Source organism: Crassostrea angulata, unplaced genomic scaffold, assembly GCF_025612915.1.
Source record: "Crassostrea angulata isolate pt1a10 unplaced genomic scaffold, ASM2561291v2 HiC_scaffold_15, whole genome shotgun sequence".
Taxonomy (NCBI): domain Eukaryota; kingdom Metazoa; phylum Mollusca; class Bivalvia; order Ostreida; family Ostreidae; genus Magallana; species Magallana angulata.
Window position 1 is genome coordinate 80,256 of NW_026441570.1, and position 26,304 is coordinate 106,559.

The 26,304-nt window shown below is 36.6% G+C and overlaps 2 pseudogenes; one reads left to right on the forward strand and one right to left on the reverse strand.

Annotated features, from left to right (window-relative positions):
• Positions 1-15,659: 15,659 nt before the first annotated feature.
• Positions 15,660-17,900, forward strand: LOC128168576 (uncharacterized; annotated as a pseudogene).
• Positions 17,901-23,077: 5,177 nt separating this feature from the next.
• Positions 23,078-24,996, reverse strand: LOC128168573 (uncharacterized; annotated as a pseudogene).
• Positions 24,997-26,304: the final 1,308 nt, after the last annotated feature.

Below are 26,304 nucleotides of genomic sequence, written 5' to 3' on the forward strand. Positions count from 1 at the left end.
CATTTGAATTCTTTCTACAATTTATCTAAAAAATTACACCTTTTCTTTATAATCATTTGCTCAATTGTTTTATTAACTATGCACACTGTTTTAATTCATTATTAGGGCTCCTCTCTGCGGGCGCCCTATAGTGATCAGTCTGTTTGTCCATCCGTCTGTCCGTCTATCTGTCTGTCTGAGATCTCTTGTCGGGAGCATATCCTCTTTGCCCTTGGCGCAATCTGGCTTATACTTTATCCACAGAGTGCCTTCGGTCAAAGGGTGTGCAGTGACCTTGAATAAAGTATGTAGGTCATGGGTCAAGGTCACATTGAACCAAGCAAAAATCTTTTTTCAGGACATATACTTTAAAAACAAAAAAAATATGGCACACTATAAATTTTTGCACCTTTATTGCAACTGCTTCTCAGCACTAAAATTTATCATGCCCCAATGGTTTTCCATATGTATTCATTTTTTAATGTCTCAAAACAATTACTTCAGTCAATTTTTTACTACTGAATATGTAACCTACCCTTCTGTAATTTTGGACGGTCGATTCTGTTTGTTTATACAATCGTTAATGTTAAGTGGTAATCAAATCAGTTCTGCAAATTAAATAATAATGGATGGACCAATTCAATTTTATTGCTTATTAGTACATGTACCTATCATTAGCTCCTTCCAAAATTGGCTTGAATTCTCCCTTTAATTGTCACTTTATTTTAGTGCTTCGAGGTGAAAATGTGATCAAGATAGGCGATCATCAACGCTGACAATACACAATTGATTGATATCTTGCTTTGATCGGCTGATATAAATAAAACTTTACCCCTGTGTGTTTTTCTAGAAAATCATAACGAAATCATGACCCCCTGAACAATTCTAGGGCCTCACAAAGGGTTTAAAGTTTTATGTAGGTTTATGTAGGTATATAGAGCAATGTTGCCCCTGACTTTTGAATTGGGACAAAAGCAATTTGTCTCTATCAACATTTTGTAGTATTACTTGTGGACGTGAGTTAGATATCAAAGGCAATGTGTTTACGTGCTTGAGCGAACACAAAATTAAATCCAGGCGTTGTTCAAACAAAACATTTTTTCTTTTGAAATAAGTTTGTGCGCTAAAATTTATTTGCGCCAATGTATAAGCACTTGTGTTTGCACTAAAGTACATATGTCCCAAATTTTCTTGTTTTACAATTACTGTATCTGCTCTCCATAAAGCCCACTTTGGTTCATACTTTAGATAAACAGAGCTTTTGAGTAAAGGTTGTGCTGTGACCTTGAACCAAATTTCAAGGTCAAGTGTGAAGGTCATAACAGTATTAAATGAAAAATCCTTTTCCGGAGCATATCTTCTCTCACTTTGGTCCAATCTGGTCCATACCTCACCCACTGAGTGCCTTTGATTAAAGGGTATGCAAAAACCTTGAATGTTGTTTGTAAGTCAAATGTCAAGGTCATATTGGATCACACAAAATTCCTGTTTAAGAGCCTCTATACTCTCCACCTAGCCCCATTTTGCTAATAAGTTTGGTTTATACTTCACATAAACAAAGCTTTTTGGTTAATGGTTTGCATTGACTTTGAAGCAAGTCAACGTGAAGGTCATAGCAAAATTCTTTATAATCAGTTTTAGACCATAGGTTATTTCCTATTTGCTTGAACTTTCTCAGGTTAAACAAAAATGCCTGGTTGTAAGGGGTAATAAGATTGAATTAGAAGGTCTATGTCAGCTGGAAAATTTCTGAGTCATAGGTCAAGGTCATAGCAAAATTCTCTGAAATGCTTTTCATCCTTTAGTCCATTATTTAATAGGGCACTTTGAGATGGTTACCATTTCAATGTTGTCTAGTTCGTAGATTATTTCCAGAATTGGCATGCACTATTTGACCCATGTTTTAATGAAGGAGTTCATAGTTCTTTGTGTCTATCTCAAAACAGGACTGCCATTTGAAGAAACAGACAAACAGGAATATCTATGAAGAGGATAAAGAAGAATAAATAAATTTGATCTGTGTTCTGTGCACTTGATTCAAGATTGGCAGTCTGAATGGCCAAGTTTGAAAATAATTATTGCAATATATCTAAAGAAATTATTTTGTGAAAAATGCTACCTAATATCTACATGTTAGCAGGGTAACACAGTAAAGTGAGTTGTATATAATGACAATTTAATAATTATTAATAATTGTTAATCTTCGATGTATATGTATTATATCATATAGGTCTCTGGAGCAATTTTTCTCTAACCTGAGCCAAAGTCTCAAGCTTTTCTAATCATGATTTGTCCGTTTTCTGTCATTGTTCTTGTTGTTGTCATTAACTTTCCACATTATCATCTTCTTACCCAGAACAACTGGGCAAGTCTAACCAAACTTGGCCCAAATCATCACTGGGTAAAGAGGACTAGATGTTTTTTTTCAAATGAAGGGTCCATGCCCTCTTAAAATTTGTTGGTATTTTTCAAAATTCTTCTCAGACACCATTTGGCCAGAAAAGCTCAAATATGTGTGGAAGCATAATATTTACTGTGAAAGAAATTTCCAGAGCTTACTTCCATGTAACACAGCTAAAGTGAAAAAGAAATCAATTTTTGGAGCACTTCCTCTGATGACTGAAAGTTTATCGGTTCAAACAAACCATGTTAAACATATATATCTACATATATGTACATAATTCTACCTTTCCACAAAATTTTGTTGTTTAAGTATCTGCAAAATCTGAGAAAAAGAGAAAAATCTTCTAACAAATACCATTACAAAAAAATTTGATATTTACCATTATTATTATTTTTACTTTATATGCTATTTGAATCTATTTGAATTTGGCACTGTAGTGTTGATTTGATCAGTTATGGCTTTTGTTGCTCAGGTGAGCGATGTGGCCCCTTGGCCTTTTGCTTCTTCAGCAGTACAATAAACTTGTTGAAAAAAGTTTGTATAGTATATGTATATATGTATTGTTTCGTAAGACTTATGCCCTGTATGATAATGTAAACTTTTCTAAAATGCATATCTTATAAAATGGATTTCAGTACACTAGTTTAAGGTTAAGGCCCCTTTCCAATCTACGATATTGTATTTAGTTCAGTTCATCAATGTAACTTAAATAAACATAAATAATAAAACTTGCTTCATTATTGTTTAAATCTTGTTTTAAAAATAAGAGTGCTACTAAATTCATGAGCCTTATATCTCGTACTAAATAGAGTGTGGGTGAGTTCACGGGCCTCATATCTTGTTCTATATATTGAGTGTCTATGAGTTCACGGGCCTCATATCAAGTACTAAATAAAATGTTACTGAGTTCACGGGCCTCGTATCAAGTACTATATAGGGTGTCAATGAGTTCACAGCCTCCATATCTAGTACTATATGGAGTGTCAATGAGTTCACGGGCCTCATATCTTGTTATTTATAGAGTGTCGATGAGTTCATGGGCCTCATATTAAGTATTAAATAGGGTGTTACCGAGTTCACGGGCCTCATATCTTGTACTATATAGAATGACGATGAGTTCACGGGCCTCATATCTAGTATAATCTAGAGTGTCGATGAGTTCACGGGCCTCATATCTAGTATATTATAGAGTGTCGATGAGTTCAAGGGCCTCATATCTTGTACTTTATAGAGTGTCGATGAGTTCACGGGCCTCATATCTTGTAATATATAGGGTGTAGAAGAGTTCAGGGGCCTCATATCTTGTACTATACAGAGTGTCTATGAGTTCACGGGCCTCATATCTTGTACCATATATAAGTGTCGATGAGTTCACGGGCCTTATATTATATAGAGTGTCGATGAGTGCATGGGCCTTATATCTTGTAAAATATAGAGTGTCGATGAGTTCACGGGCCTCACATCTTGTACCATATAGAGTGTTGATGAGTTCACGGGCCTCATATCTTGTTATTTATAGAATGTCGATGAGTTCATGGGCCTCATATTAAGTATTAAATAGGGTGTTACCGAGTTCACGGGCCTCATATCATGTACCTTATAGAGTGTCGATGAGTTCATGGACTTCATATCAAGTACATGTACTATATTGAGTGTTGATGAGTTCACGGGCCTCATATCTGGCATATAATATAGGGTGTCGATGAGTTCACGGGCCTCATATCTTGTACTATATAGGGTGGGGATGAGTTCACGGGCTTATATCTTGTACTTTATAGGGTGTGGATGAGTTCACGGGCCTCATATCTTGTATAATATAGGGTGTCGCTGAGTTCACGGGCCTCATATCTTGTACTATATAGGGTGGGGATGAGTTCACGGGCCTCATTTCTTGTACTATATAGAGTGTCGATGAGTTCACGGGCTTCATATCTAGTATAATATAGAGTGTCAATGAGTTCACGGGCCCCATATCTTGTATAATATAGGGTGTCGAGGAGGTCACGGGCCACATATCTTGTACTATATAGGGTGGGGATGAGTTCACGGGCCTCATATCTGGTACAAAATAGGGTGTCGATGAGTTCACGGGCCTCATATCTGGCATAATATAGGGTGTCGATGAGTTCACGGGCCTCATATCTTGTACTATATAGGGTGGGGATGAGTTCACGGGCCTTATATCTTGTACTATATAGGGTGTGGATGAGTTCACGGGCCTCATATCTAGTATAATATAGAGTGTCGATGAGTTCATGGGCCTCATATCTGGCATATTATAGGGTGTCGATGAGTTCACGGGCCTCATATCTTGTACTATATAGGGTGGGGATGAGTTCACGGGCCTTATATCTTGTACTATAAAGGGTGTGGATGAGTTCACGGGCCTCATATCTAGTATAATATAGAGTGTCGATGAGTTCAAGGGCCTAATATCTTGTACTTTATAAAGTGTCGATGAGTTCACGGGCTTCATATCTTGTATAATGTAGATTGTCAATGAGTTCACGGGCCTCATATCTTGTAATATATGGGGTTGGGATGAGTTCACGGGCCTCATATCTGGTACAATATAGGGTGTCGCTGAGTTTTCGGGCCTCATATCTTGTACTATATAGGGTGGGGATGAGTTCACGGGCCTCATTTCTTGTACTATATAGAGTGTCGATGAGTTCACGGGCTTCATATCTAGTATAATATAGAGTGTCAATGAGTTCACGGGCCCCATATCTTGTATAATATAGGGTGTCGAGGAGGTCACGGGCCACATATCTTGTACTATATAGGGTGGGGATGAGTTCACGGGCCTCATATCTGGTACAAAATAGGGTGTCGATGAGTTCACGGGCCTCATATCTGGCATAATATAGGGTGTCGATGAGTTCACGGGCCTCATATCTTGTACTATATAGGGAGGGGATGAGTTCACGGGCCTTATATCTTGTACTATATAGGGTGTGGATGAGTTCACGGGCCTCATATCTAGTATAATATAGAGTGTCTATGAGTTCACGGGCCTCATATCTGGCATATTATAGGGTGTCGATGAGTTCACGGGCCTCATATCTTGTACTATATAGGGTGGGGATGAGTTCACGGGCCTTATATCTTGTACTATAAAGGGTGTGGATGAGTTCACGGGCCTCATATCTAGTATAATATAGAGTGTCGTTGAGTTCAAGGGCCTACTATCTTGTACTTTATAGAGTGTCGATGAGTTCACGGGCTTCATATCTTGTATAATGTAGATTGTCAATGAGTTTACGGGCCTCATATCTTGTAATATATGGGGTTGGGATGAGTTCACGGGCCTCATATCTGGTACAATATAGGGTGTCGATGAGTTCACGGGCCTCATATCTTGTACTATATAGAGTGTCGATGAGTTCACGGGCCTCATATCTAGTAAAATCTAGAGTGTCGATGAGTTCACGGGCCTCATATCTAGTATAATATAGAGTGTCGATGAGTTCAAGGGCCTCATATCTTGTACTTTATAGAGTGTCGATGAGTTCACGGGCTTCATATCTTGTTTAATATAGATTGTCAATGAGTTCACGGGCCTCATATCTTGTACTTAATAGAGTGTCGATGAGTTCACAGGCTTCATATCTTGTATAATATAGAGTGTCGATGAGTTCACAGGCCTTATATCTTGTAGAATACAGAGTGTTGATGAGTCACGGGCCTCATATGTAGTATAATATAGAGTGTTACTGAGTTCACAGGCCTCATATCTGGTATAATATAGTGTGTCGATGAGTTCACGGGCCTCATATCTTGTACTTTATAGAGTGTCGATGAGTTCACGGGCCTCATATCTTGTATAATATAGGGTGTCGATGAGTTCACGAGCCTCATATCTTGTACTTTATAGAGTGTCGATGAGTTCACAAGCCTCATATCTGGCATAATATAGAGTGTCGATGAGTTCACGAGCCTCATATCTAGTATAATATAGAGTGTCGATGAGTTCACGAGCCTCATATCTAGTATAATATAGAATTTTAATAAGTTCACAGGCCTTATATCTTGTATTATATAGAGTGTTACTGAGTACACGGGCCTCATATCTAGTACAATATAGAGTGTCGATGAGTTCATGGGCCTCATATCTAGTATAATCTAGAGTGTTGATGAGTTCACGGGCCTAATATGTAGTATAATATAGAGTGTCGATGAGTTCACGGGCTTCATATCTTGTATAATATAGAGTGTCGATGAGTTCACGAGCCTCATATCTAGTATAATATAGCGTGTCGATGAGTTCACGGGCCTCATATCTTGTACTATATAGAGTGTCGATGAGTTCACGGGCCTCATATTTTATACTATATAGGGTGTCAATGAGTTTATGGGCCTAGTATCTAGTTTAATATAGAGTGTAACTGAGTTCACGGGCCTTATAGTCATATCTTATATAGAGTGTCGATGAGTTCACGGGCCTCATATCTTGTACTATATAGTCACTTGATACAAGTACTTTTTACAGTTTTAAAGTCAGGGGCAAACTTAATTTTATACTTTCATTTGTAATATAAACAAGAAGCTACATAAACACATTATTTTTACGGAAAGAATGTTAGTTTAAAGCATTCATAGAAGAAATACACAAAAACGGCTTACGTATTCAAAACGTGTGTTTACAATCGAGTTCACGGGCTTGCTGCTATTGAGGTCACGGGCTTATAGACTCTCCCCAGCTGATAATCAATGTTAGTTAAAAGCTTTAAACAGAAAGAAAATTGACATATTTTCTAAGCGTTTTGGTGATTCATTCCTATCTCATCTCCTTAGTTAGAAGAGTTCAATTAATCGGTGTATAGCTATTTTGTACCACGACATAATGTTATCAATCCGGAACACAATGGCGTTTCGAACGGAAGTCAGATGTGTTGTGACGATGTAGCCTTCCACCTTAACGTAGATTTTGTTAGGCACATTTTAAATTTACTCAGTAAATTATTTTGAATTTTTTTTCCTGAAAAAAACTTATCCATTATTTTCTGTTATTGATATTTTTGGAATTTTTTTTTCCTTTATTCAGAAATTTTTTTCTTCATGGATTGAAATTAATTTTTAATCAACTCGGAGCCCAAACCAATTGTTTGATAGCAGGATTAATTTTGTTTAATTTTTTTGAACTGGATTCAGGTGTGTTTTTGATGTTTGAAACCTGATTATTTCTATTGTCACATTGTTGATTTTGTTTTTTGGGTTAGATTGAGAAATATTGTACTTAATTAAGAATGCCACTGACAGATGAGTTCAAGGATGACGAACTTAAGACCATGGCGGAAGGGTTTACAGAGATGGGAGTCAAACCTAACCTGCAATCTAAAGAAAAATTTCAAAAGTGGTTACTTGATTTCTCCACAGGAGCAAAACCAAAATCTGATGGGGCAACTGCCAGCGCATCCACACAGGACAAATCTCCAAATACATACCAAACTCCAAGACTTCCTAACTTTTCTGGAGATAAAAAAGGAGATGCCACCTTTGATCTGTGGAAGTATGAAGTTGAATGTTTATGCAAGGACAAGTACTCAGATGCCACTATAACACAAGCAATTCGTAGATCCGTTCGAGGAGAGGCCGCCAGAGTCATCATGAGACTTGGCGCAGATGCAAAAGTTGATGAAATTTTGTACAAACTGGAAAGCATCTTTGGAACAATTGACACAAAGTCAAGCATCCTTTCAGAATTTTTTAGTGCAAAACAAAAAGATGATGAAGATGTAGCAAGCTGGGGATGCAGACTAGAAGATCTGATTAATAAGGCCATACATTTAAAACAAGTCAAACCATCAGAGGCAAATGAAATGCTCCGGAATATGTTCTATGAGGGAATGAAGTCAACATTGCAGGATACTACAGGTTACATCTTTGAGAAAATAAGAGACTTTGATGAACTCAGAAAAACTGTAAGAAGGAAAGAGGAAGAACTGAACAAGAGGAAAACATTCACATCTGGTCAAGTAAAACAAGTTACAACAACAGAGTCTCAATCTAACATAGATCAACTAAAAGACATGGTTCAGAAACTATCACTGGATGTGACAGACATGAAAAAAGATATAAATGAAGGGAAACAAAGTACACAGGACAGTTGTACTCAAATACAACAGATAAATGATGGATACAGAGGATATTACAGAGGAGGGTGGAATAGACCCTACAACAGGGGATACCAGAAGTGGAGGCCTAGAGGAGGATATATCCAGGATAGAGATCCTCAGCAAAGCATGATGGGAAATCAGCAAAGCATGGGAAATACGGAAGATAACCAAGAACCTACCTGTCATAGATGCAATCAGAAGGGACATATAGCTATTGGTTGTAGAGTCAGACTGGACCACTCAAACAGAGCTTTAAACTTCAGACGACCTTTGTCAAGGCGCGGACGATAGGTCGCATACAGCAGATGCGCCAAGTCACCAGAGAAAATTTAGTTGGAGAAGCATGTGAAGTAGATTTGATTATTGAAAACAAAATCACAAGAGCATTGTTAGACACCGGTTCGACAGTATCAACACTGGCGCTATCATTTTACAAAGAAAATTTTCCACAGACGGAATTAAGAAGTTTTGATGGAATCTTAGAATTACAGGGTGTGGATGGAAAGTCTTTGCCATATGAAGGATACATAGAAGCAGAGATCATAGTTCCCGGACTGCAGAATGACAGAGTTTATCCTTGTTTGTTCCTGATAGTACAAGACACTAATTATCACCAATCAGTACCATTACTATTGGGAACAAATATTCTAAAAACTTTACTAGAAGATACAAAAGCAATTCATGGAGAAAGGTATTTACAGAAAGCCAATCTTCATACACCCTGGTTTTTAGCCTTTCAATGTCTGTCCAAGAGAGAGAAAGAGCTGAGAAGGAATGGCTACAAGCTTGGAATTGTAAAATCTGCAGAGGAAGCAAAGATCACTATTCCACCAAACAGCCAGAAAACTGTCATGGGATATGTTGATAAACAAATGCGGTATCAGGAATCATGTGCAATGCTACAAGCATCAGATGAATCTCGTATACCCAAAGACTTGGACATAGTTCCTACTATCATCAACTACAAATATGGGAGAAAGGATGCTGTACCTGTTCACATTTGTAATATAACAACTTCAACAGTAACCATTTCACCCAGAGAAATACTGTGCGAATTACAAGCAGTGAACATAGAGGATTTATCTATTGGAAATAGTGAAATCAATCCTAGAGTAGACAGCTTTAATATTGACATAGAAAATGTAACAGCTACTCAGTATAAAGAGGCAAAAGAGTTTCTCACTAGGAATCTGGATTTATTTTCATGGAACAGTACAGATATTGGACATGTCACTTCAGTAGAACACAGCATTGAACTGGAAAATGACACACCATTTAAGCAGAGGTCGAGACGCATTCCTCCTGCTATGTACCAAGAGGTGAGGGACCATCTTCAACAACTTCTAAATGCTGGAATCATCAGAAAGAGTAAATCTCCATTCACCAGCAATGTCGTGCTATGCAGGAAGAAAAATAATGAACTGCGGATGTGTGTTGACTATAGGCAATTAAACAGCAGAACAAAGAAGGACGCCTATGCACTACCTATAGTTGAAGAAATTTTGCAGAACCTGAGTGGAAATTCTTTCTTCACTGTCTTAGATGCAAAGTCAGGCTACCACCAGGTCAACATCAAAGAGGAGCACAAAGAGCGCACTGCATTTACAGTCGGCCCTCTGGGGTTTTACGAATATAACAGGATGCCCTTTGGCTTGTCAAATAGTCCTGCGACGTATCAGAGGCTAATGGAAGAGATCCTTGGCGATTTACACCTTAACACCTGCATGATTTTTCTGGACGACATAATCATTTTTGCGAAATCGTATGAAGATCACATGAAGAGATTAGAAGAAGTGTTCAACAGATTAAGAACAGCAGGTCTCAAACTATCACCTAAGAAGTGCAGCTTTTTGATGCAGCGTGTCAAATATGTAGGACACATTGTTTCTAAGAAAGGAATAGAGACAGATCCAGAGAAGACAGAAAGAGTGAGAAATTGGCCAACACCAAAGACACCTGAGGATGTGAGGAGGTTTTTAGGCTTCATTGGCTATTATCGTCAATTCATTAAAATTTTTAGTAAGATAGCCAAGCCATTAACAGCGCTCATGCCAATACCAAATGACAAAAAGAAGGGGAAGAAATCAGCGCAACAGAAATGGAAATGGGGTAACACAGAAGAAGAAGCTTTTAAGAGACTGAAAGACTGCTTAGCAACTCCGCCAATCCTGGGTTTTCCAGACTACTCTCAACCGTTCGAGGTACACACTGACGCAAGTTTACAGGGACTCGGTGCTGTTTTATACCAAAACCAAAACGGAACAAAACGAGTGATAAGCTATGCCAGTCGGAGTCTCTCCAGAGCGGAAAGGAATTACCCTGCCCACAAAATGGAATTTCTTGCGCTCAAATGGGCCATAACGGAAAAATTTAAAGACTATTTGTATGGAAATTCCTTTACTGTATATACGGATAATAATCCGCTGACGTACGTGTTAACTTCCGCCAAGCTGGATGCCACAGGACATCGGTGGCTTGCAGAACTATCCAACTTTAATTTTAACATAGTATACAGACCAGGCAAGAAAAATCAGGATGCAGATGGACTTAGCAGAATGACCCATGATACAGAGGTTATAGGTAATGATTCTGTCAAAGCCATATGCCACTCTATGTATTTTGAAGGATTGATTTGTAGCATATCCTTAAATACAAAGACCCTTGAAAGTGATACAAGCAGCTCAGCAGTAGCAACTGTAATAGACTGGAAAGAAAAACAGGATACTGACCCTATACTTATGGAATGGAAGCATCATGTTCAGTTGGGGAAGAAACCTAAGATGCACCAGTTGTCATTTGGCCATGACTCATACGCCTTAATCAAGAACTTCAAAAGACTGTACATCGAAGATGGTGTGTTGTACAGGAAAACAACAGTCCACGGAAATGAGAAAAGACAACTTGTTCTTCCAAAGTGTTATGTCAATACTGTATTAGAACAATTGCATAATAGGTTTGGACATGGAGGGAGAGAGAGAACAATGTCCTTGATTAGAGATCGTTTCTATTGGAACAGGATGTTTAGAGATACGGAAGACTGGATACGAAATTGTCAGAGATGCGTCTGTAGGAAAACATCAACTAATCAGCGAGCCCCACTTATTGGAATCAAAACATACTACCCGTTAGAACTTGTCTGTATTGACTTTTTGACGCTAGAGAAATCTAAGGGAGGTTTCCAACACATATTAGTAGTCACAGACCACTTTACTAGGTTGGCACACGCAATACCTACACGCAACATGACTGCAAAGACAACAGCAGAAGCTTTATACAACAACTTTATAACATATTACGGGATACCATCTAGAATACATAGCGACCAAGGGGCCAACTTTGAGAGCAAGATCATTAAAGAGTTATGTAACATCACGGGGATGGTGAAATCGAGGACAACACCCTCCCATGCCATGGGGAACGGCATGACTGAGAGATTTAACCGTACTCTCTTGGATATGTTGGGAACCCTTGAACCACATCAGAAAATCAATTGGAAGACCCATGTTGCACCGCTGGTTCATGCGTACAACTGTACTCGTCATGAGAGTACAAACGAATCGCCGTATTGTCTAATGTTCGGCCGTGAACCCAGACTCCCGATTGATTTGGCATTTGGAATCAATGTGCAAGAACAAAAGACACTGACAAAATACATGGAGGATCTTAGGGGGAGGATGAAGAAGGCATATGAGCTTGCATCAACAGCAGCAGCACAAGCACGTGATAAGCAAAAGGATTATTATGATTTGAAAGCAAGGGAATGCAACATCAGAGAAGGAGATCGGGTGCTTGTAAAAATTGTAAGTTTCGAGGGTAAACATAAAATAGCAGATAGGTGGGAAGAAGATGTTTACATTGTCCAGAAGCAGCCCAACCCGACAATTCCTGTTTACACGGTATTCAAGGAAAATGGGGAAGGAAGGAAAAGGACACTCCACCGAAATCTACTTCTTCCCATTGGTCATTTGGATGGATTTCGGCAAAGACAGTCGAAATATACTACCAAAGAAATACCACCTGCTATAACACCACAAAATGACCAGCATCAAATCAGAGAGGATGAATCAGAACTTAGTGACGAATCCAGTGAAAGTGAATCAGAAATAGATGTACCGGTACAATACGCAGTAACAGAGGAGTACACACCACATGATGTACATGTACAAGATGTTACTGGAGAAGATCAGCAAAGGGAGAACGTTAGGGACGCCCAACAAGCTGATGACACTGACAACAGTTTTGCTGAACATCAGCTACCTTTAGCTGAGGAAAGAGAAGAAACAGATGCAGTTAATGCTCTATCTGATGAGGAATTGGAAGCACTGGAATATGAAAATAAAGAGAGACAAGAAAGAGATGTAAGAAGAAGCACAAGAACAAGAAAACAACCAGCATGGTTAAGAAGCGGTGAGTACGTCAACACAATTCAACAAAAGCAAACTAAAGATCTGGAGTGGAAACAAGGTGAAAAGTTGAAATACCTCCAAAGTATGCTTTTAACAGGTACCTGTAAAGGGTTTGAGAATAAGATAATCGAAACGATGCTCGATATTATTAAACATTGATTTTATTTTTAGCCGATGATATTATACCATTGCGAGAAACAATTGCGTTTACTGTAAATAGTGAAAGTTATGCGTATGGTTTCATATGATAACCTCGTAACTATAATCATATAAAACGTGTTCGATATAATATGCGTAGTTAAATGACGGGGACGTCATTTTCCAGTCGGGGGGAGTATGTGGTAGTGTTGATTTTGCGTGTGTTTGTTTATTAAATCAAAAGATCAATATGGGTGTTTAAATAAAATAAAATATGTGTTCATGTTCATGTTGTTTTCATCAAATCATCATTTCATTCTATATTCATCTTCTTCTTTTGCATGTTACTATTAATAACTAAACGACCTGACCGACAAGACAGTTGTATGTAAAAATATCAACGCATTTGATTGGCCTAGCCACTTTGGCGGGTCGTGCATTTTATAAAAACCAGTTAACAGGTTCTGAGAGTGACCAGACCAGTTACGACTCAGGGCGTAGGCAGAGCATATTCTAGCCACTAAGTACATATAAATAGTTTCATACAGAACGCACAGTAAGTAGTTTTTATTAACCGGGTTTTCCAACGGAAAAATCCGGTTATTAAAATGGTGAAAATGGCGGGCGGGCGGGCGGGCGGCTGCCAAAAGGGTACCCTCATTGTACGGATAACTCCTCCTACAGTTTTCAAGATAGGAAGTTGTTCTTTTGCTGATCAATTGTACATATATCAGAGGTGTGCATATTGCTAGGATTTTGATTTCTGATAATTTATCGAAAAAATACCAGCTTTTGAACTTAGTCATTTTTTGGCAAAATATTGCATATAGGGTACCCTCATTGTACGGATAACTCCTCCTACAGTTCTCAAGATAGGAAGTTGTTCTTTTGCAGATCAATTGTACATATATCAGAGGTGTGCATATTGCTAGGATTTTGATTTCTGATAATTTATCGAAAAAATACCAGCTTTTGAACTTAGTCATTTTTTGGCAAAATATTGCATATAGGGTACCCTCATTGTACGGATAACTCCTCCTACAGTTCTCAAGATAGGAAGTTATTCTTTTGCAGATCAATTGTACATATATCAGAGGTGTGCATATTGCTAGGATTTTGATTTCCGATAATTTATGAAAAAAATACTAGCTTTTGAACTTTTTTTGGCAAAATGTTGCATATACATGTAGGGTACTCCATTTCACTGGATAAGGGTTGACATGGATTATGGATACAGTTTACATAAAAGAAAACCCGGTTTGCTGTCACATTGACAGCTTTTCACTTGTCTCCTACTAATATTTCCTCTTTTGAATGAGTGAATGAATGAATAGTTTTATAGTCTGCCAGACGTATATATTAATTTAGTATTCTGATAATTTTACTTTATAAATAATGAAAACGTAATGTTGAAGTTTACTTGTAACGCTGTATTCTATCCTCTAATATTTCATGTACTTTTTAATTGAAATACGGCACTGTTCCAGGTATATGTGACAGCTACATTGCCCAGATATAGTTAGATTAGATTCAGCTCGATTCCATAAATCGGTACGATATCCTTAGATATGCACATTATTACATTTATATTCTATGTAATTCTAGAGTACTATTTTATAGCCAATTATAGCAAGTAACTGAGTATATAGTTGCTGATATCATTTTAAATTATCAAGTTCAATAACATAACCGTAATTATTTTATTACCAATGTTAGAGGCTGTGGGACTGTGTGTTTTACTTATATAACGAATACATGTTAGCGTGCAAATGAAATTATTGTTTGTCATATTGTATATTAATATTTATGTTGATTATTGTAGGGCTGATCCCATATATAATATAGTCCTGGGGTCAGGCAATAAAGTGAGATAACCCACAACCGGACTTGTTTTCCTTTATAAAACACCGGCTACAGAAGTATCCTCAGGTAGTGTAGATTCAGAGTTTTGAAAATCATGATCCCTGGGGGTAGGTGGGGCCACATTGCAATTGGGGGGTGTTAAAGTTTTACATAGGAATATATAGAGTATGGCTTGAGCAGTGCCCTCATATTTTGATCATGAAGCCTGCCACAGACCTCTGTCACACCTGCCAGTCCTTTTCGTCAACTCTTTCATGCAGTGGCAATTTGAACGAAGAGGAAAAAGAGGATATTTTATCAAAATATCAAGAGCACGTTGGACATGTCAAAGAACAGAGGGACCATTACAGGGATCAGTGTGCTGCGGCCAAATCAACATTTGTCCAACTCACCCCAGAGCAAAAAATAAGAGGTATTGCATATTCATTCTAAAGTAGGATCATGCATAATTAAATGTATGTGTGAAATACCTAAATAATATTTGTAAAATATATATTTATTTACATGATTTAAGAATAAGTTAGTATCATTTTGAATGTATAATAATAAATTAAATTTTTTTTAAACCAAAATATAAGCTATATAGCTAATTACAGTGTTTAATGTAGAAGTGTAATGAATTCTTTATTTGAACTTTGCAAGTAAATGAACTCAATTTTTTTTTTATATTTGTTATTGAAACACTGCCAGTTTAGTTTTGTCAAAAAATAATTAAGTTTTAATGTTTTGTATCTTTTTCTTAGGCCAGCCACCCTGCACATTGCAGTCTGAGTTTCATTATAGCTTTGACTATGCACAACAAGTGCATTATCCTCACTATGCACAACAAGTTGGGCCATTGTTTTTTAAAACACCTAGAAAATGTCAATGCTTTGGCATCTGCTGTGAGGGATCAGGTACATGACTATGATTCTTATCAATATCTTTAAATATACACCCTATGAGAATACATAATTATGTACCATAAAATCAAATTTATCTGAAGAGGTCTACTTTTGTGATTTTAATGATTGCAAATTACATAGTGAAATAATTACTTTTTTTTATGAATTGAATGTAATGATTATACTTTTAGGCACCCAGATATTTTATCTTGTGGATGAAGCTCAGCACTCAAATAAAGGCGCAAACACTGTGACCAGTATGCTGCATCACCATTTCATGTACCATGGTCTTGGTGAAACAGATGTCAAGCTTCACATGGATAATTGCAGCGGGCAAAACAAGAATAACACAGTCATCGGGTAAATATCTCATAGAAAAGTGTAAATTGAAAAAAAAAACTTGCACTTGTTAAGTTTTGTGTAAAATATAAGTTTGGTTTAAGTTGCCATTTAATCTATATGTACTGTATTTGATAATGTCAATGAAACTTATTATAAGGTGCTCCCCCCTATTCAAGGGTAAGGATCAAATGATTAGCAGATCAGAAATCTTTAACTTACGTAGGAAGAAAATTGTCAGTTTGTAGTTTATTAATGCATTAAGTGTCCTCTATAACAAGAATGATTTTGCATGCTAATGATATTTTTTGCAATAGATATGGTATGTGGAGAGTAATGACTGGTCTCCATGAGTCAGTGGAATTTTCAATGATGGAAGCTGGCCACACCAAGTTTAACCCAGATTGGCATTTTGGGTTATGGAAAGTTAAATGGAGGCACTCGAATGTTGAAACCTTAGCGGAGATTGCTGCCAGCGTTTGGAAATCCTCCAGGAATGGCCACAATGTCCCGCAGTTGGTGGATGATCCTGTTGCTCCTCTCTTCTTTTATGACTGGGCAACCTTCTTCAAGAGGATCTTTAAACCAATACCCAGTTTAAAATCATATCATCATTTTAGGTAATTTTATAAATAGATAGACTAAAGTTACACATAATACATATCAGTCTATGATTTGTATCCAATGAGTTTTGTTTTTGTTTTCTATCACCCAGTTTGTGGGTAATTGTAAGAATTGCTTTGAATGTTTCAGAATGGACAAAGATCATCCTGGTATTGTGTTTGTAAGGGAGTACGCAACAAGTCAGGAAGTGGCAGTCAACATCCTCAAACCTGGTGCAGCAGTTGACCCTACTGTTCTCCCATCAGTGATTCCTCCATCAGGACTTGATTCACATAGACAATGGTATCTATTCAATGAAGTTGCTCCCTATTGTGTTAACAAGGAAAGCTGTCCAAAGCCAACCATGCCAAAACCCCTCATCAAGATAGACTCACCATCACTGACCAGGAAATGCAGCAAATGTAAACTGACTGGACACAATAAAACAACATGTAGAATATAAACTAAGTTATATCTATCCATTTAAAATGTGATGATACTTCAATGTTCACTTAAATACTGTATTTGTTCAACTTCTTTTCATATTTTTTTTCAATATTGATTGATGATTGGATGAATGAATGGAAGGCTGAATGAAGGAATGAATGAATGATTGATTGATTGATTGATTGCATAAATGATTGTTTTAATTGATTAAAACATGATATTCAATTGTTACAAAGTTTCATTTCTTGATTTAGTTTTAAAAGTGGTTTAATATTTTTAAACACGAATTACTTTTTCCATTGATAATCATTTTACTATGATCAGTTATTTCATAGAATGCTAACAACAATAAGGTACTGCATAGTGCATACTGTACTTAATTTATCTGGTTACAGCTGGTTTAGATGGGTAAATACATGATATAACTAAATTGAAGACTGCTAAACAATAAAGAATGCATTTTAAAGTGTTTTGACATGTAACTTAATATGTGTTACATGTAATCAAACAGATGAAGAATTCATGTAGTAATTGCGCAGTAATGCACATTAAGCAGAAATGCCTACATAGTACAGCAATCTTTGTGACGTCATATCTCAAAAACTAGCTTGTATATGAGAGTAAAATTTCATAATATTAATTTTGGACATATAAGGTGTAAGAATAAGCAAAAATCTCATTTTTGAAAATTTCCTCATTTGGACCCAAAATGTCATGACTGGTCACAAGAATTTTCAGAGTTTGATGTAGCTTTATATCCCATATATAAACAATACTTAACATGTGATGATACAGTCATTTCATGCATATCTTTTACAAAGAACTATATATGATAGGAGTTGAATTTGGCCCCTGTAATTCGCCATTTTTTAAAGAGTTTCTGGTACAATAAAATGTTATGTTATATTTTAGAAGAGTTGATGTAAAATATATTTTTCACTTAATTATTTGATTTATTTGCACTCACTGGCAGTATATGACGTCAGAAGTGACGCTATTTCTATAATTCAATCAAAATCAGTCAAAAATTTACATTTTCTTATCTTTTTATGAATGGGAAATATAGAGCGCATGCTTGAACAAGGAAAATTGTTTGGTCACCTATTACCCTTGGCAAGATAAATCTCTGATTAAAATATTCTGTTTGTTCAAGCATGCGCTCTATGTTTTCTGAAAGAAAAACTGCTTGAAAACAAGCTGTTTTATGCTAAAAATACAAAAATGGCGGGAAAGGTTGTCTTTACGATGTCATATTTCTAAATTGTGGGCAGTTGAATCAAAATGAACATTATGTAAAAATCTGTACAAAGAAAACAAAGAATTACAGTATAATGATGATGTTCATTTTAGGGGGCCATTTTAGGCCCATATCATATATAGTCCTTTATGCTATGCTATGGTATGCGATTTTAATGATATGCTATGAGATGTGTATGCTATGCTATGAGACTTGTTTGCTATGCTATGAGAAATTGAAATGAAGGGCTTAATGATATGGTATGCTATGCTATGAGATTTGAACAAAAACTCCTCCATACACAGAAGAGTTCCACACCTTTCGCAGTAAAATAAGAAGAAGCCAAAGTTTTCCACAAATATATTATGTAAACATTTATTTTTTCAAATAAAAACATTTAAAACCGAGTTAAAAGAATGTTGTATGCTATGCTATGGTATGATATGACGAATGCGATTCTATGAGATTGTATGCTATGGTATGAGAATGCTATGCTATGAGATTTCAATGCTATGCTATGGTGTATGTTGTAAAAGATATGCTTGAACTGGCTGTATGACTATAAAATCATCCTGTTAGAAAAGGGACTAATGATTATAATTAAACATAAGAATATCCAGAGGAAAAAATAGATTTTATTTATACAGGATCTACATGTATGATTGTACATTGTTCTATTGTTCCTCAGGTGAGCGATGTGGCCCATGGGCCTCTTGTTTGGTATACGTGAAGGTTACCATGATGGAAACTACAACTGTCTGCTTGTGTCAGTCCAAGTAATCTGAATGTAACATGAAATGATTCAAGTAAAGTCAACAATAAAGTACCGTATGAAACAAAGCACCGATCAGCAACGTTACATGTGATATATTTTAATAAATAATGAGATCTTTGAAAATAAGCTAAACAATGCATCTGAAAGCGGTTTTAATAATGAATGTTAATATTTACTCCTGAAAATGGATTTACCAGTAACTAGTTAGATTGTGCTTTTTCACAATTGTACATAAACACGTTTTTTTGTTCAGAAATTATGGAGGAAATACTCAGTTGATGACAAAATATTAAATCCTCTCTCACCATATTACTCTTCAGCTGTTACTAGTATATTGACATGACTTGAATCAAAGTGAGCCTGGCTCCAACAGTTACCTACGATAACTGATGTCTTTATCACTGACATATCAGATCCACTCCTCATATCAGTCAGAAACATTGATGGTCAATATCTAAGAAAATGATATACTCCTCAAAGCTCACCATAGGTCCACACACACACACACATATAAACACACACACATACACATATAAACACACACCTCGGGGTTCTGTTCTCTGTGGTTACCCTTTGAAGCTGTAACTTGGTAAGAAGATTTACACCATACATATATACATGTAGGGTCATACATCTCTACATACAGTTGCTCTTCACGATGTTAGTGTCTGGTATGTTACCATGAACAGTGACGCCCAAGACACTTAATAAAGATAAGGCAGCCAAAACGGATGTAACAGTGTTACAGAGATTACAGTTTTCAGCAGACCTCATCAGTCTTGGGCAGTCACAGTTCAATGCCAGCAACCAAACTTTATGCTGCGGTTGGTACAGTAGATTCATTTCAAAGTCTAAAATGAGAACTTACACGTATTATTGTGACAAACTTATGCAATGCAATCAGATTTAAAAAGTTACAAAAAATTTCTCACTAATAATGAGTGATAAATATATATATATCAAAGGCCGGAACGGCCACAAAGGCGTCGAGCTGACATTTTTTTCTTTTATATAGAATGATACCAATAATTTGAATTTCTGTACTAATAGTCATATCAAATGATATTAGACTTAGAATAGAAAGTATATGAATTATGTTTTCTGCTGCTTTAAAAACAAAAATCACTATATTTTCTTATAAAATAGGTAGTGGTGCTTTTTTAATACAATAACTCATCATAATTGCAAAAATCGAAGAAATTCCAAAGTTCAAAAATAATTAGTTTCTTTCTGCTTCAAACAGTCTTTGAACAACTTTCACAGGTTCATAATTTGAATACATTAACAGTGTGTCCCTAATTATAATAATAAAACCTACATTTATTTATTTCCATTCCCGTTTGAAACAAGATTTCCTATGGTATGGTTGTTTACAAACAAATCCACAACACGTTCTATCTAAAATGCTCGACCAAACTAACTGCATTATCGAGTTTATTTTTTGCAACGAAATTACTAGATACGTTTATCGCTTACATTTATTTTGGAGACCGTGCCCGATAACAAATAAATTTACATCTAAAATGTTATTTCTATCGGGCACGGTCTCCAATTAAAATGTAAGCGATAAACTAAAATAATATTTAGTCAATCTTTACACTTAGGCCAGATTGTATTCATCCGCCTTTTCTTGATTAAGCAAATTTATTCTTATGCAATGAGATGTCAATCACCAGGGAGGCAAAGTTGGGTTTTTTGTACACAATTTAGTTGAATAAATGGAATAAAAATTTTTGTAATACGTTTAATACTTTTAGGAACTTATTTCTTATGCGCATTTAAAAGGCGGTGCAGCGCGTGAATTTTTGGACGATTGCCAATCCAGACGATCGCTAGAAGGCTGCCGAGCATTGGCTCGACGCCTTAATAAAAATGAAACACTTTGTGTGTAAACCCTGACCAGCATAAGAAATTTACATATCTCTCATATTATTACTTTTCAGTTTTAAATTTGATAAACTTACCTTACCAAGTGTTGTTCTATTACATTGGGTTCATTGGGGGTAAAAAGACACACCCCATTACAAGTCTTGTTAGAAGAGAAATGGGTTGACAGGTGCCCCTTTCAGTGAGTTTAAGGTATGGTAGTGGGATCTGCATAACAATAGAAGTAATATGTCAATAAAATAGATATAAACATCAACAATGACATTAAATTGATCTGTTGTTTGGCAATTCAAAAATTTAATAATTCTGTAAGGTCCATGTCAAATGATTGCAATCAAGACTGCAAATTACACTACACACTCCAACAGAGAGAGAGAGGGACACACTCCAACAGAGAGAGAGAGGGACACACTCCAACAGAGAGAGAGAGGGACACACTCCAACAGAGAGAAAGAGAGAGACAGAGAGGAGAGAGAGACAAACAGACAGACACAGTTCATAGGAAATAATTTAAAATTAAAGTTAAAACTAAACATTTCTACAAGCCATTGTCCCCAACCTCTCAACTGATTCATATTCATCAAAGCAAACTTTTTAGAGGTTGATGATACATGTACATACACGTAGCTAATCAAATAAAAAAAGGACCAGTATGACTGTGACATCACTTGTGTATATGTGCATGTACTGGTATTTCTACCATGTATATAGGTAATTGACGGCCAGTAGAATCTCCCGCATGTACACTCGAATGCTCTGTTCGGGTAGACTCGCCTTAGTCGCCTCCTCCAGAGTTCCACAATTACAGTACTCTATAATCACCAGCATTTCATCCAGACCTATAATATATTGGAAGGAAAAGGGAGTAAGCTGACGTACCATATACAAAATTATACAATCTGTTCTGCTGTAATGTAAAGCTACAGCCGGCAAGTTACATACCGGTATGTTATTAGTAATGAATGAATAATTATATTAATATAATCTTTTTATTTATAGGTTATTGACAAGTTAGTCCAGAAATATACTTATAATAGGGAGTAGATGTAAAATGAATTGCAAAAACCTCAGTGGGACAAAGACTTTTTTTTAAGATCAGAATACCTTAAGTCATCTTGATGGAATAATTATCCTGATACATGTACAATGTACTTTAAATTATCTTTAATTTGCATGCAGAAATATCACTGTCAAAAATATGTTCTCACATCGTCACAATCCACTGGCAATATGTATGATCCTCTTCCACCTGGCTGTGGTTGCACGACACAAAAATAACTCATAGTTTCTTACAGTATTGACCAATGCGAGTAAAGCATAGTCGGAGATTGACCTTTGAAGCAACCTTTGATTATCCAATCACAGTTTACGTAACACACAGTTTTATATCATTGCTACAAAGGCAGTAACCATGCAAGGTTAAACATTAATTTTCATTGGTTGAAGTGGACATTACACATTTGGTGGTAATATTCAAGATTTTGATGAATAAGGTGTTCAAGCAGCCATGGGTAGGAGAGAGCTATGAAGACTCTGGACTGTGGTTTGAGACAATATTTTCACCAAAAAGCGGTTTTCTAACCTCTTAATAACATTTTTTGGCTTAAAAAGGTTTGGTCATGAAAATTAGGCACAGTGAACCTGTTTATTACAGAAAAATTGCAACATTAAGTTAATATCATGAATAAATGTTGGCTTACAGTATTATAACAAAGAGTCAATGACTATGTGAACAGAAACCTGTTGGTAACACTCCCTGCAAAGAGGGGGTACCAGCAAAACCCACTGAATTCTGAATCCTTTGAAATATCTGATACACTTTACCATACTGGCCTTCACCTGTATGTTTCAAAACAACTAAATCAAAGCATCTGTATCGCACTGGAGGAGATCAAATTTGTTTGCCTCAGTCACATGAAATGCATTTCTTCCTGTTATGTGGCAATTCTGCATGTGCTACAATCGTATAACTACATGTATATATATATTTCTCACATACAAATTCAAGTGATGCTTTTAAGTGAAAAACTTCTCTTACAATTTATGTTTGACACAATTGCCAGTCTAATGATATTGTGTGGTATATGTGGTAATGGTAAATGTGATGTTAAATTTATGTGATTGAGGCCTACTCAGTTTGTTCAATGTGCAGGCAATGTATGAGGCCACCCGTACCGGCCTTGTGTCCCCTCTGCCTTCTGAATTTGACTCTGTGAAAATTGATGCCGTAGTCGGGCTCGATTTTGCGACTGGTGACGTCCCCGATGACCCCCCCGAGTCCCTGAGGGAGACTTGCCTCCTTTTCTCCAGCCTCACTATCGCCTGCTTCTTTCTGTCCATCCACTTCAAATCTTCTGTCTCTCCACCTGTCCCCAAAAAACAATTCTATCACAAACTGAATATCTGATACACTTCTTTCCCTCTGTCATCAAGTTAATGAATACCTGTAATTAATTTGAAGCTTATACATGTAGAGTTTAGCAGTAAGTTTTTGATTTATCTCACTTTATAACCTAATGAATATGGTCAATGTAGAGCTAATCCCTGTAGAGTTAGTTAAAAAAAAGATTTTGCATGAGGGCCCTTTATCAATATCTTTACCTTGAATATTTCACGAAATCTAAATACCATCAAATATGTATAATATCAGATTTACTCTACCTGGTACTAAATATGTAATACATGTTTTACTTGAATGTTATGTAAATACTGGAATATTTTATCATAATGAAAAACAATGGTATATTAATGAATACTTCAGTAATACACAATCTGAATGAAGTTGTGTGCCACTTTTCTAAAAGTTGAAGCTCCTTTAAATCTAAATCAGCAGACAAATAGCGTACCTCTGTTCTTCTTGGCGTGGATGTCCAACACAATGCCCCAATCATCTCCCTCATGTATCTCTACCTCTGAGTGGTAATCCAAGGAATGACGCTTAACCTCTGAAATGGACCATGCCTCAGGTGTAAGAACAATTATATGGTGACAGGTGTTTATCAGCTATGAATACCTAATATAATTACACTGGAACCATGGGTTCCTGCACTTTGGTAACATTTCCTGAGTTAATTATTATATTTTGTGTTTTCTAGTGTTATCAAATGAAAATCTCATAGGTACATGTATACACAGTCAGACAAGTAATAGGGATATAAAAGAAAACGATCACATTCAGAATCGAAAAAATGAAAAACTCACAGTTACATGTAATAACTAAATAAAGTCATAAATAGAGAGATAGAGATAACAGAAAACAATTTCTGGAAGAACTCACTGGATTCTGCTGCAGAGTTTTGTGTGGGCTCGCTCAGTGAGGATTTGTTGGAGATATTGGATGCTGAGTGGTTAAACTTTCCCTGTACCTGCTCGGCCGGCCACGAAGGATACCGCAAATAGGGCTGTCTGCCAGAGTCAACACTGGTAGAGCGTGGAATGGGGGAGGTTCCTGTGACGTACACAGTTAGTTCTTTTATCTAAACACCCTAAAAATATTTATTTTCATTTGACATGTGTTTAAGAAATGAATTCAATTTCTATCTATGTTATAGGTAGCAGGGGACAGTTTTTTTGATGCATGAAATTGTGGGGTGGGGGTACCCCCATTTAGCACTATGTTGCGGGAAAAATATAATTTGCACCTTGATCAAAATGACTTGTAACTACCTGTTAGACTTAAGGAAGGACATTAAGGTTAAAAATTTACCCATAATGACACCCATATTTATTTCTGGTCAAATAATATGTCTAATTGACCCCCCTGTGTAATGTCAAAATTTTACCCATTTTGGCCTATTTAGACCCCACCCTACCATATTCCCTGCAGAGAGATGACCCCCGGGACAGGGTGCAACCTGTTGTCTAACATGTCCCCTCCCTGCCCCTCTGTACCGCCCCACCTCCCATCCATGTCATTTTCACACTATTTCACTTACCGTCTGCCCTACTTTCTTCTTGCATGAAAAGTGAGCACACCTGTCAACAGCCGCCGTTTCGCATCTGACTCCCAAGCACCCCCTATAACACTATGGGACCTACATGCTTTACATCAAAATACAGGAATGACTCCCTGCTAACATAAAATTATCACCTATAATCAATTCACTAATTTTCATAGTACATACAGGCCTTCAAATACAGTAACACTCATTTTTACTAAAATATTGATACTAAGAAGGTACTTTATGCGAAACTGTCCCTTGCTACCTTTAACTTTGAGTGAACATCCTTAAATAGGGGTGAAACTGCCTTAAAGACTACTCAAGCCTATGACGGAGTAAACTTGACAAATTTTGAAGATGATACTTAAAGGACGAACATTTTTACCGGGTGGTAAATCTCAGGTGAGGGCGGGGCTTAATTAATAGAGGTGTGAAAGCCTCCGGGGCTTGCAGTCTACCTGTGGTCATGAACGTTGCTAATCGGTATACACAGGAAGCAAATTAATACACAGGAAATAAAGAATTAGTCAGAATTAGTGTTAGTTTAAATAATTATCTTATTGTTCTAAAGACCATACAAAGCTATTTTATACGGAAATGGTATGTGTCGTTCGAATTTTCTCTAAGCACACGTGTAAAGCACAATTGAAACAAGAATAGAATTCCAGGGTCCCCCGCCGGTCAAGCAGTATACTAGTATCGAGTCTATCGACCAAGGCTGATTTAGGAACTTGACCAAGGTATTAGTGGTATAAACATTTGGTATAAATTTAATGAAAATCTGTCAAAATTTGTAGGCATGAGCGCGCTTACAAGGTCAATTTTTGGGAAAAAAACGGAGTCATGATTGTGGTCAAAGTCCCATAACTCCAACAAAAAGTATCGACCAATGCTGATTTTCGAACTTGACCAAAGTATTCGTAGTATAAACATTTGGTATAAATTTAATGAAAATCTGTCAAAATTTGTAGGCATGAGAGCGCTAACAAGGTCAATTTTTGGATAAAACGGAGTCATTATTGTGGTCAAAGTCCCATAACGCCAACAAAAAGTATCGACTAACGCTGGTTTTCGAACTTGACCAAGGTAATAGTGGTGTTAACATTTGGTATAAATTTAATGAAAATCTGTCAAAATTTGTAGGCATGAGAGCGCTTACAAGGTCAATTTTTGGATAAAAAGGAGTCATGATTGTGGTCAAAGTCCCATAACGCCAACAAAAAGTATCGATTAACGCTGATTTTCGAACTTGACCAAGGTAATAGTGGTGTTATAATTTGGT